Raw genomic sequence first — 13,889 nt, forward strand, 5'->3', positions numbered from 1 at the left:
AGGTCGTGGAGTTTTTGGGAAGAGCTGTAATAGTGGATTTGAAGTCTCAATTCTGGTGTTGTTAGGTAATTAATCAATTAACTAAAGAAAGCTTTTGTGTGTGTGCAAGCACAGATTCAGCAAATATTTATAATAACCAACCATTTAGACATCTAATATATCAGCACTGAGTCATCTACTGCACCTTATTTTCAGATCAGTCAGTTTGAAATACCTGTATTTGATGCATTATTTTCTAGTTTCGCTGTGGCCTTCCCAGATCACGCTTCCCAGAGTTTTGTGCTGCGGCCAGTCGGCTGAGATCAGTCACCACAGAATCGATCCCAGTGCAGCCTGGTCGCTTCCGGGCCACCAATCGAATTATCAGAAGCGGGAATGAGTTCTGTTTACAACGCACTGGCACTTACTCGAAGATCTTCGCTTTTGCGTTTTAAATATTTAAAATGTGAGGCATTTTATATTCGCTTTTATCGAATCTTATTTCTAAAAGTGGCTTCAGTCCCATTGGTAATGAAGTTCCCCTGAATAATTCTCAAGTGGAATGGCGCCGCCCTTGAAGTCAACTCCACGCGAAGTCCGGTTGAATTAATGTCTGTAGACTGGCTGCTATACTGTGTCTCAGACGGCTCAGTGAGATGTCTAAGATTCATCGATGAGATTCTTCACGGGTGAGAAAGAAAAGGCGGTTATTTCCACCCTCCCCCCCCCCAATCGGTTCAAAAGTGGGTAGCAGACGAGAAAGGCTGGGATTGATAACATCTTGTTCTTTCATTCATGTGCGAAGCTGTTTTTCTAAATGCACTTTATTTGCATGTGGCAGATCTCAGCAGATCAAAGAAATAATTTGTCTCAGTGAACTCGCGTCTTTTTCGCTTACAGCTTGCATTTGATGTCGGATTGACAAAAGTCCCTATAATGTTCGAACGCCTGCACGTTGTCGACCCTTAAGAGGATGCCAAACGTTGCTCAACTTTCATTGCACCGGTCCAAAGTCGTTTAATGCGCCACAGAAAATCGAGTCAAAATATAGAAATGTAAGCTTGTTGGATGTTAGGATTTCAATATAAAATTACCTGCCAAAATCTCCTCCGAGTGTAATAGATATTGGCAAGGCGATATTATGTTCAGCAACGTTATGACTTCGGAAAGGGTTGTATTCAGTTATCAATATATGTGTATACTTAAAACTATAGATACTAGTTAAGTTTTTTTGTGGTTTTAAGAGTACCCCTTTACATAGTTTTATATAAAGGACAAGGTAGCTATCTGTCGGAACCTGTGACAAGCCCATACCGTATTATTAGAAGCAGTTAGCAAATACATCTGCATGCCCTCCTGATGTGGTGCATCTTTTTAACAAACAGTTACCTCAAAGAAAGATAAGTGCCAGAATTGTCAGAAAGAGACGGATAGACATTTTTATTTGTCTTCCTTCATTATGTCCATCTTGCTTTCTTGGTTTATATTGGTAGTGGAATTTTGAGATAGCGTTGAAAGTTAATTTGAAAGAATGAGCCATTTCCATAATTAAATAATTTAATTACATTGGAAAAGTCTTGTAAATGACCAACAATACAAACCGCGAAATCAGGTTATAAATTCTATCCTTCGAATTATTGTTTTATCTTTGCAGCCCTACTGCTCTTGTAGCGCTTTAGGTCTTAGTGATGCGCATATACCTGTACTGAAAAAACAGCAATTTGAAACTGCAACGTTTTGACTTTGTCAGTGCAACGCAAACAATTAGTTCATAAAGAGCTAGATAGTGTCTAGGATTCTCCATTTCAAAACACAAGTTGATCATTGCCGTTCGTCACCTTGAGCTTCCTGAAAACCCCCTGTTCCTCTGATTGCATTAGATTGTCCCCTTTCTATATCACTTACAGCTGCTTCTGTATTTCAGTTTCACTGTATTGGAAACGCTACATATGCCAGAATTGTAATTTGTTGCTATACTGTCATTTCTTTTCGCCAGTAATCAATATTTTATTTCCGTCAAGGTTCAGAGCTAAAACCTCTGACTTGAAAATTCAATAAAGTTGGTGGCGTTTTCGTACAGTTCTGTCTAGTTCAGCTACTCTCCCTGATAGTGTGATACCGAGCAACCATTAAAAGGCTCCCTTTTTAATCACAGCCTATATCAACATTGAAAAACAATTTGGATCCCAAAGGTTTCATTCTACCAAGTCTACAAAGCTTTTTTTTAAAACATAAATTGGACCTAGTGATCTTTATTTACAGTCTAAGAAACTTTAAGATTTATACGCAAATATTATTCAATTGCTACAATAGGAAATTAATGTAACATGTTGATTGATTTCGGTTGCGATCACCAAGTAAATATTTCAAGTAAGATGGAATAAGTTAACAATTCAGGCTTATTTTCCATCTGTAACAATTATATTAATTTCCCCCATCAGTGATTAAACTATAAAATGCTGTCATATACATCTCCGCAATTATTTAAATCTCCTGGCCGCCTGTACATCTCCGCAGGGCTAAGAGTTAAATAATATCAATAGTAAGCTAAATTCGTGACAGTAATCTAACATTTTTTTTGTTTATACAGCTAGTGTGATATGCCCTTTATTCGTATTTTAGTATGAATGTTTAGTTATCCCTTGAATCTTGAATATTGAATCTGCCATTCGGCACAAGATCGTGTTAAAGTTAAACCCCTTCTTCATATTGTTGGGAACGCCTAGAATATTCTGTACGAAGGAAATAATATAAAGTACACATGGAATAAACGCGTATACTTATGTATGAAGTTTTTTTTTAGTTTTTTTGTATGTACGTCGAGGCACAAGCACAACCCATCCCGAACCAGTCATAATTTGAACATTTTCAATTATCCTCCTTGTTGCAATGTAATTACATTTTCTCCCTCTGTTTTTACTCCAACGAAACAACTAATCTTGCAAACATTTGCTCGCTTTTTGTACCGATCCATAGTTATATTTAAATACAAGTTAGCGACAGTGATAGTTACCGGTTTTTGCCAGGAGGACTCTGGTTCGCATGTATGAACAGCTTTTAAATTGCGTGCGAGAGGAGAGAGCACGCTCAGGCTACCAGAATGACAAATGACATGGAACTGCCCTGCCCCAGGGTCAAAGACATTCTCTAGTGCACGCTATACTCCAGGCTTGAAGCTGCTTCGGGAGCGCTTTACGTTCCTAGTCTTTCCAAGGGTTATTTCTAACAGTGGGTTCATAATAGAATAAGTTCACCATGTCTTATGGTTTGTATTCTGGAGATGTCAGTGGCATTCGATTCATTTCAAAGTCTTTAAAGGTGTATTATCGTCTCTTCTCAAGTTCACTAGTCTTTGGTCCATAGAAATGAACATTTCAGTTTATTCCACTGCCACCTGACTGCCAGTAACTTTTAGAGTTTGGGGTTAATGTTTAAGCAATCATTAAAGTCTCTTTTTTTATCATTAGCCTTCTTGGCAGTATTACAGATATCGAACTTTAAAATCATAGGGAAACCCAATATAATTCATAACCCTGTGTAAATCTATGTACACTCTGCACATAACGTATTCAACTTGTGATATTGATAACTTTATTTGGGGAAATGAAACTGTTTGTGGTCTATACAAAAAAAGCTAACCTTTCAGTCGATGCCTTACTCCAATATTGCCAGTTTTGTTTTCAGATTTCCAGCATCCTCAGTATTTGAAGCAACTCAGCAGATCTGGCAGCATCTCAGGAAACAGAAACTATTAGTTGTTCTGCAGTCCTCACTTTCTCCTCTGAGTCCGGTATTGACTGTTCTGTATAGTAATAGTTCTGAAGAAACCATATTGGACTTGAAACATTAACTCTGTTTCTCACTTCGCTTTTGCTGCCAGACCTGCCGAGTTTGTCTGTCATAATTTGGAAGTGCCGGTGTTGGACTGGGGTGCACAAAGTTAAAAATCACACAATAGCAGGTTACAGTCCAACGGGTTTATTTGGAAGCACTAGCTTTCGGAGCGCTGCTCCTTCATCAGGTGGTTGTCCTGTTGAAGGACCTGCTGTTGTGTAATTTTTGAGTTTATCTGTGTTTGTTACAGTGTTCCAGCATCTGCTGTGTTTTATTTTTATGCTCAGTGTTTTGCTTTTGTATAAGTATTTTAAAATAAACGAAGGCATTTGCACTGCGCGCGCTCTCTCTCTCCCCATTGTCTATACTTATTTCCATTGATTAAGCTGCAGAAAGAGCAAAATAAAATCAGTAAATGTGATTGAACGTGACAAACACTACAACACCAGGTTTATTTGGAAGTACTAGTTTTCAGAGCGCTGCTCCTTCATCAGGTAACTAGTTGGATTGTAATCTGGTGTTGTGTGATTTTTAACTTAGTCCATCCCAGTCCAATACCGGCACTCCCACATCACTACAAATACTGTAAATTAACTGGGTAATATCTATGTTCTTATTATAACAACTACTTGCAGCAATGCGGCGGTTTGGCTACACTGTTATAACTGATTTTTATTCAGCGTTGTAAATTACAGTCACCCATATTTGATCGTGGAAAATGCTGTGGAATATACTATTTATCCATTATTGCTCTGTAAAAAGATAAACTTTTTGTTGGTTCAGTAACGCATAAGCACGGCCATCAATGGTCATATTGACGGGTGCTTACGAACCATGTAGGTGTATCATTGTGTACTGTTTAACAGTGACAAGCTGTCAATGTGACCATCTGACTGGTAGTACAAAAAACAGAAATGACTGGCCTGTTTCCACCCAACGTTCATATTTACAAGTTGATGGAGTTAAACAAAACTGAAGAAGAGTCACCGGACTCGGAATGCCACACTGCTCTCTCTTCACAAATGCTGCAGTATCTGCTGCAATTTCTGCTGCAATTTCTGTTTTTGTTTCAGATTTCTAGCACAAGGTAGTGCTTTGCTTTAATCCAGTCACATTTTGTTATGTTTCACTCGCTGCGCGTTTTAACGCAGCGGTTAAGCAGAATTTAGTAATAGATGGACTTTACCATTACCAGTCCTTATTTTTAAAGTTAGTTCAGATAAGTGTATTCAATTCATTGCTGGAGATTTGTTTTAAGAAAATAGGGTTGCACATATTTCAAGTGTGAACTGGCGACCAACCAAAATGGTCTTTGCAGAATTTGGGAATTAACAAATGCAGGCCTGTCTTGAAACGTTGAAACGATAAGAGACTAAGAATCTAGAAGTTTTATCTGAAAATCCATACCCAGTCACAATAAAGAATGTGAGTTTTCGTATTAGTATAGCAGGGGCAGCACAGTGGCTCAGTAGTAAGCATTGCTGTCTCACAGCGCCAGGGACCCAGATTCGATCCCAGCCTTGGGCGACTGTCTGTGTGGCGTTTGCACATTCACCCTATGTCTGCGTGGATTTCCTCCCCCAGTCCTAATGTTAGGTGCAATAGTCAGAGGGAAATGGGTCTGGGTGGGTTACTCTTTGGCGGGTCGGTGTGGACTTGTTGGGCTGAAGGGCCAACTGTAGGGAATCTAATCATACAGCTTAATTCGTAAATGAGCAGATTCAGTGACAGGCATGGACTTTATTTTCTAAATTATGGTTAAGTTTCTATATACTAACTGGCTCGTTGTTTTCAAACGAAAAGGTGAAAATGGCAGTATTGACTCAAAGTAATGTATACACAATGCCAACCAGACGTTGGAGAGATTACAAAAAAAACTGAAATTATGATAACTTCTCAGCACTCATCATGACCTGTTGAGTGTTTGACAGTTTTATTCTGTGTTTTATTCTAATTTTCTAGCATATTCACATACTCTGTGTTCTCCGCCCATTTACAGAATCAATTCAGCCATTTCAGAATGATGTCTTATTTTGTGGGGGGGTGGGGGGGGGGGGTGGGAGGGGGCGTGATTGGAGCTCCAGGGACTGGGAGAGCCATGTCATTTAGCAACAGCCAGGGTTAGATCAGGAAAATGTTTGGAACAAGATTGCATGTAATAACGATATAACTCTCGACACAGTCGCTACCCAAACATAGTATGTAGCCGACAGTGTTACCGTCCTGTTTCTCAAAACAAAAAAAAACAGGCTCCCTGAAGAATGGTGTTTCCAGCGCACAAAACTGCCGTAACTGTGAGATTCGGGATTAAACTAATATTAAATAATTCTATAATTGTCCAACGTAGCACAGGAGAGGAAAGGACCAGAATGTGGGAGCAGTGCCCTGTAGTAAGGGACACATATGCTTGTGTATAAAGGAGAGGGAGGAGGCATTAAGTCTCCCCAGGCAGGCAGCACGCTTTCCCGATCGTAGACCGACATGAAGGGGTCCAGGACCTGTGATTCGGGGTCGAGTTGTGCTAATTCGAGTTCATTGGCGAGCTGTCTCTTCCACTTGTTCCGCCGGTTCTGAAACCAGATTTTGACTTGAGTCTCTGTTAGGTGCAGGGCGGCGGCCAGCCCGGCTCTCTCCGCGCTGCTCAGGTACCTTTTCAGGTCAAACGTGCACTGCAACTGGAAAAGCTGAGTCTGAGAGAACACCGTCCTCGCCTTCTTCCTCCTCTCGCGCCTGCTCCTCGCTTTCTGCTGGCTTCCAGGTTCACAGGATGTCGCCATCCTTCCGCCCTCAGCCGTTTCCTCCTCCACCATCTCTGTTAAAATATCCACAAAGAGTGGGGTGCAGGTTACTACGGGGACTGAGCGTGCGGAAGCGCGCCGCTCCCTAAGGGTCAGTGTGGAATTACTGAAAACTTGCCCCATCGCCCAGAAGGGAACGATTGCCGAATCTTTCGAAGTCCAGACTTAGAGAAAAAGGGGGCTAGTTCGGAGAGAGCATTCGCTCAACAGAAAGCCCTGAAGAAATAAGAGGTCATGAATACAGCAAGTAACGGTATGGAGGGAAAGAAGCGAAACTGAGGGAGATCAGGTTAAGAATATTTAAAAAACACAGGAATCTCGATGTGTGACCAGCGCGAAAGGGGACAGTTAAAGCATCAATGGAAACGGTGTGGGAGGAAACTCTTTTAAATCAGAACGAAATTAATAGCACCACCAGAAGCTGTGTCTTACCCGAATGCACATAGCTGTTATTGTGTGGAGGATTATCTTGATATCTTGCTGCAGTTTCCTCATTATCCCCAGGCCGCGGCCTCATCCGACCGGCCTCTCCTAAAATCCGACTGATGGAGAAGGCCGCTGGTGTAGAGAGCTCAGCAGCCCGCGACTGCTCCATACTCAGGCAGCTTCCATTCCCGAACACCACCTTTTGCGTCCTGCCTTCGTATATGAACGTGCCGAACTTCATAAAATATGTACACAGCTCGGCGCAGACCCTGCCTAGAGTTCAGGGGGCACCGTTGGCTTAAAAAAAATCGGACAAAGACATCGATTTACGATTTGTGAAGTTACTGGGTTAACATCCAATAATGTCTCTGTTTATTCCGCCATCGGGAATTGACTTTGGTGTAAAAGCTTGTGAGCTGGTAGCAAGCGACACTGAATCAATGACTGCAACACAGAAAGGGCGCCTCGCCAGGTAGTGTGCAAATCCAAAATATTTTCGCAGTTTTCAAAACAAAAAGAGAAACGGGCTCTTGCACCCAAATTAGAATGGGTTACACTTCATACTTATAAATGCACGAATCCCACTGATTCCGTGTTTATGGTATATGAGCAGACCAGTTTGGAATTCAGTTTGAACAGCGGCTGGAATTACAACGGGAAACTAATTCTCAGAAAACATGATCTGGGAAACATAAAACTGACCCTAAAAACTCGGTGTTATTACGACGGTTGCACCAAAGTCACTAAATGAAAAAAAAGTGTCTTTTTTTAAAAATGAAATTGCTTTTCCCCCCAAATCGTTGTTTGCAAAGTGGCACAACTTTAAGGGAGTGTTGGTTTGATGCAGACAGTTAGCAAACCCTGGGATATTTAAAGGCAACGCAAAAGACACGCGTTATAATTTCAACTCATTTCCTTCACCCCACAAAAATAATAAATTGGCCAAAATATGTCGGTACAGGGGCGACAAAGAAATGATCAAAATCGTCTTGGATTGAATTTATTGTCACGCGCACTGAGGCACAGTGAAAAGCTTTGACTTGCGAGCAATACTGACAGATCACAGAGTTAAGTAGCACAGATAAATAATAGGTAAACAGTGGTAAAAACAAAAACACAGGTCCAGGCGAATGTTAAGGTTTTGTGAGTCCACTCAGTATTCTAACAACAGTCAGGTAGAAACTGTTGCGAAACCAGCTGCTGCGTGTCTTAATATGTTCCTCATTGTTCTTAAATAAAAGTATAGTCGTCGATAGTACAGAAGCATTGAGTATTGTTGAAAAAAAGACGTTTGTTCCCTTGCAGTCATCGGGACAAGAAGCAAAAAGAAAGCACTATTTGTCATGTTGTTAATTTCTGTAAATTATTCTGGTATTTCTTGCGAAGAGTCCAGGACGGAAACCTTCGACAAAAGGCGTCATTTTTCAGACATGCATTCATCACAGTGCATTAGATAGCAATTAGTTTTTTAAAACAAAAAAAACATGCAGTGGTGGGGGATGTATCACTAGAATGAATGTGCAGATGTATGATTCTTAGCTGTAAACTAAAGCATAAACCATAATAGCTGAGTGCGGTTTTACCACGTTAGACTGAATAAGTGCCATCATTGCTGTAAAAGCACTTAGAAAACAACAACTACGATTTCAAACCCAGCGGTTTGGATACATTTATTTTCAGAGAACTGATCTTAGATTGTTGAACACGTTACGTCATCTTACCGGTTGCTTGGTACATTGCAAATATTAAACATTTAAGTATACAACCACACAAAGGAGCATTTGCAATATTTACTTGCGAAATGTTTGTGAAAACAACCCAAATAAGATTTTCTGAAATTCTTCATGAACTGTTGTAAATGAAGTTGATAAGATGGCTTATTCGAGCCCATCAGTCCTCCTTTAGAATGATAAAAGTATTTCCAAGGATTTTTTTTTCTCTTAAAAACAAAAGGAACTGCATAGTTTAACTAAAGTTATGTGTTTAAATGTTGATATTGCTAAGTGATTTATAGCTATAAAGCAGTCGATAGACAACATAATGGAATATAAATATTAATCAATAAGGGCTGCCAGAAATGCGTTTGGCCTGATCAGTTTCAGATGTCCCGTAATGACATCAGAACGTGATTTGTATTATGAATAGATTGCAGGAAGCAATTCAGGGAAGTCCTTATTTGACTGCAACATGCTGTTTATCATTGCAACCTCCTTAGCAATTGTAGAAGTGAGCTTTCCAGGATTTGAATAGGGTCGAACATTTTTATGTTTTTTTAACTTAATGCTCAAGTGGTTAAAGTCTCTAAAGTAGAAAACATAGCCGATTGTTTACTTGTATAAGTTAGATGATAAAATAATGCAATTTTGTCAATATTTAAGATTGGCATAATTTTAGTTATAATTGCTCTGCTTCTGTGAAGACAGGATATTATATAGGATTGATACTGAGTCCGAAAAATGCGCGGTATGATAGAGAGGAAAAAGTTATGTGCTCAAACTGTAAAAAAAATTCATTGCAACAAGTCGATGTATGCATGCAGATGTATATATATATTTAGTATATTTCTGTTGTGCGCAATATGAAATTTAGTTTCGAGTATTCATGTATATAAAACGTAAATTGAAATATTTCATTAAATAAAAGAAGGAACGATATTTGCTGCAATTTCCATTATAAAACTGTACTGGCCCTGAAAATGACCTTGAAACCTTGTCTATACGCACTCTGCAAGATTTGTGCATCGAACTTGTGCATCCAACACATCCCATGTAAAACAGCATACAAACATTGACGAGATATATGTTTATAAGAATGTAAATTGTATCTATAGTATGTTCTATGCCATGAACAAACATCAAGTGATAATATGTGCATCTTAACACTTAAAGTCATCACCCAACCTGTACTATTCTTCATACAGTAATTTATCCACATGAGCGAATTTGATCTCATCAGATTAAATTTGCATCGCAACAGAGAGGATGGGCAAGCTAACTAAAAGCGACATAAAAGATGAAAGAGTCTTATCTTAATGCGTGCCTTGAGGATAGCTGGGTACTCTTCGACTGCTTGTTTTGCTCGTGTTTGTCACGCAATTTATCTGTCGATGTACAGAAAATGCTGAGTGCTCTGTCTGCTCATGTGACCTGAATCTATTCTTTGTGACAAGGTGAAAGCGATTTTTTATTGCCACCGTCTAGTTAAAGGTGTAGCAATGTGAAAAAAAAAAGGAACAACTTGAGGCATTTTAAAGTGAGTTGATTTATTGTGGCTGCTTCGAATATTTCACTGCCGAGATTTTATTTTTCCCAACCCTCCCGCCCCAGAATCGAACATTGTTAAATGCCTTCTCCCCCAGGCACTTTCCAACCCATTGTATGAACGAATCTGACAATGAGTTGTAACAGAGCCATAAGCCGTTAGATTTTCTTTTGAATACAACAGGTTATTCGATGACGCTGACTAAATGAAAATAAAGCAAAGAGGTGCAGTCGCTGGAAATCTGAAGCGAAGCATAGAAATTGCTGGAGAAACTCAACGGGTCTGGCAGGGTCTGTGAAGAAACGATTTAAATATAGATCTGCTTAGCTAAATGCAACCATCCAACACTGCGCTGTGTTTTTGGAAAGTAAACTACTAGCTTCATTAGGGGTGAAATTGCTAGCAGTAATATCTTTTAAGATGGATTTTAATCAGTTGAAAACGCACAGAATTACACAAAGAGGCGAAATTTGTAACTGCCACTGTCCTCCTGATGAAGGGCTTTTGCCCCAAACGACGATTCTCCTGCTCCTCGGATGCTGCCTGACCTGCTGTGCTTTTCCAGCACCACTCTAATCTTGACTCTAATCTCCAGCATCTGCAGTACCCACTTTCGCCCACTCTGTGGGCGAATTGATGTTTCGACTACAGGTCGGAAGGTGGGCCGATCAACTTGAAATGTTAACTCCGTTTCTCCCTCCACAGCCACTGCCAGAGCTGCTGAGTTTCTTCAGCAATCACTGTTACGAAATGAGTATCAGTAATTGATCGCCAAAATGTACTGCTGTCGGCTTCCACTTTCATCAAAGGAAAAATTAATGTTTTATACGATTCTGTAAAGTTGCCACTAGTAAATATTTAGACGTCATCGGCATTGTCAGGAAACGGGGAAAATTCGTATTCCCTTGACGATACGAAATGATATAACCAACGAAAATGGGGACATCTGACAAGCTAGAAGTCCCAGTTTGTTTAGCTCTGTCTCTGAAGGGATTGTTTTTCGCTGACTGGCCTCTGTCGTTTATTAGTTCCTCGTCTCTGCAAAGCGAAAGCATCCCGCTATCGCTCTTTTTAACAAGACTACGGTGGCAGTTACAAATTGCGCCTCACTGTGTAATTCTGTGCGTTTTCAACTGATTAAAATCCATCCTAAAAGATAGCAACTTCACCCCTAACGAACCTAGTGGCTTACTTTCCAAAATACAAAACACAGCGGAGTGTTGGATGACATTTAGCAAAGAAGATCGATATTTAAATTTGTGTTAAGTATATTTAACAGCACAAATATGTATACATGACCTTTTCATTTCTCTCAGGCCGTCATACAGAGTTGGGCTTCGGCTGTCCCCGGTCTCTCAAGGGTTCGCTACTTCGCTTGGAAACCTTTGCCGCATTTTGAAGGACATGCACAATATGCCCAAATTTTAGTTTTGAGAAAATCGCAGATATGAAGAAAACGAAACAAAACTCTGAATATAAGTACTTCGAATCAACCGACCGACCGGAGCTGGATTTTTCCGATAGCCTATGGAACATTCCAAAATCCTGTCACCTTAAACTGTGGTGACCGATGGTGTGGTGTCACTCAGACCAGTCTCGATTTCTCATTTAAATCCGCTGGTAAATTGCACATTTTGTCTTAAAGCAATGGAGTGCAAAGATGCATTTTGCTTCAGCCAGTGTCCGGTTATTTTCAATCTTTGGATAAATTAGTTATTTGCTGCTCAATATCAAACATATTATTAAACACGTACTTGTTTAAAATATTAGAATATTAATGTACACATTGTTTGTATTTTCAGATACACTTTAATTTTTTTTCAATGTATTGAAATGCTTTTACTTCGGCGTTAAAATCAAGGGATTTTCTTCTGTGTTCCTTGTCATTTAAAACATTATATTTAATTTTATGTTTACTTCGAAGTAATTTCACAATAAACTGGTGACGCTTCTGAGTTTCAGTAAAAAAACTAAACGGAATCCAAGACTGAGCGAGGGATGGTGCTGAGTACTGGCTATTGAGAGACTAGGGAATTAAAGAAATAAAAGAGGGAGGACGCAGAAGGGCGGCGCACAATTTAGAGTAGACTGGAAGTCGGAAGGGATAACTTTGTTTCTCTCTTCACCAGATGCTGCCAGACCTGCTGAGTTTCTTCGGTAGCTTCTATTTTTGTTTCGGATTTCCAGCATCCGCAGTGCCTTGCTTTTATTACAATGTGAGCGTACACAGTGGGACCTGCATCGTGAGAGACTGGGAAGTTTATTCTGGTTGCTCGGCTGTGCACAATCTTCAGCCTTGCTCTCATTTCGTGTACATTCTGGTGGAGGTTGGCCCGTGCTGCAGCTCGACACAGGTCAGTTGGACAGACTGGGCTAGCACTGCGTTCAGATCGTGATGCGAGGGTGCACCAGGTTGTGTTTGTTACTGAAGGAGGTGAAATGCCTTTGGAGGTTGGTTTTATTCACTTGAGTGAATACATTAGATACATTTTTTTTAAAGCATAATGTGATTGAGGGGAAGTACAGGGAAATATGAACACCAAAAAGTAATGCCAAACAGAAATAATCGACATGAAAAGGAACAGAAAATACATATCTTTGCCCGTAGTACCTGAGGAAGGGCTTTTGCCTGAAACGTCGACTTTCCTGCTCTTCGGATGCTGCCTGAACTGCTGTGCTTTTCCAGCACCACTCTAATCTAGAATCTGGTTTCCAGCATCTGCAGTCATTGTTTTTACCCTGTAGTACCACATAATGGCTGAAAGGCAAATGGTTACAAATACGGGAATCTTGGCTGTATTGGCATTGGTTATTATCTTCTTGAATGGTTCCTGGAAATGAATATTAGCAAATGTCATGAGAAGGGAGTGAGTGAGAAAATAGGAAATTAAAGACCTATCAACTTTATATCAGTGTTAGGGAGAATGCTAGAATCTATCACAAGGGTTAGTTGACCAACAGTGGAGGACGTTCAAAACAATTTTTCAAAGCAATTGCTTCGCAACAGTATATAGAGATACTCAAAAAAACTACAGATGCTGGAATTCAAAGTAGACAGACAAGAGGCTGGAAGAACACAGCAAGCCAGGTACACCTGGCTTGTACACCTTGGTGGCACGGTGGTACAGTGGTTAGCACTGCTGCCTCACCCGAGTTCAATTCATGCCTCAGGCAATTGTCTGTGTGGAGTTTGCACATTCTCCCTATGTCTGCATGGATTTCCTCCGGGTGTTCTTGTTTCCTCCCACAATCCAAGGATGTGCAGGTTAGGTGAATTAGCCGTGCTAAATTGCCCGTAGTGTTCGGTGTAGGGGAATGGGTTTGGGTGGGTTGCTCTTTGGAGGGTCGGTGTGGACTTGTTGGGCCGATGGGCCTGTTTTCACACTGTAAGTAATCTAATCTAAAAAAAACCTCCAGATGCTGTCTGGCTTGCTGTGTTTTTCCAGCCTCCTGCCTGTGTACAGCAAAAGTATATAACAGTGAAAAGGAAGGACTGTAGGAAAAGGGGTAATCTGCAATGAATGTCTAAGGAAATGAGGGAGGCTATCAAATTGAAAGAGAAAGCATATAAAGTGGCAAAGATCAGTGGGA

The 13,889-nt window shown here is 40.3% G+C and overlaps 1 long non-coding RNA gene across 1 annotated transcript in view; it reads left to right on the top strand.

Annotated features, from left to right (window-relative positions):
• Positions 1–12,044, top strand: part of LOC140479966 (uncharacterized) — an 87,789-nt gene extending 75,745 nt beyond the window's left edge. The window contains exon 5 of the long non-coding RNA XR_011961171.1: positions 11,615–12,044. This is a non-coding gene — a long non-coding RNA (uncharacterized lncRNA). The remainder of the gene's footprint in view (positions 1–11,614) is intronic.
• The last annotated feature ends 1,845 nt before the right edge of the window (positions 12,045–13,889 follow it).

This window comes from Chiloscyllium punctatum, chromosome 1 (genome assembly GCF_047496795.1).
Source record: "Chiloscyllium punctatum isolate Juve2018m chromosome 1, sChiPun1.3, whole genome shotgun sequence".
In the NCBI taxonomy this organism is placed as follows: Eukaryota; Metazoa; Chordata; class Chondrichthyes; order Orectolobiformes; family Hemiscylliidae; genus Chiloscyllium; species Chiloscyllium punctatum.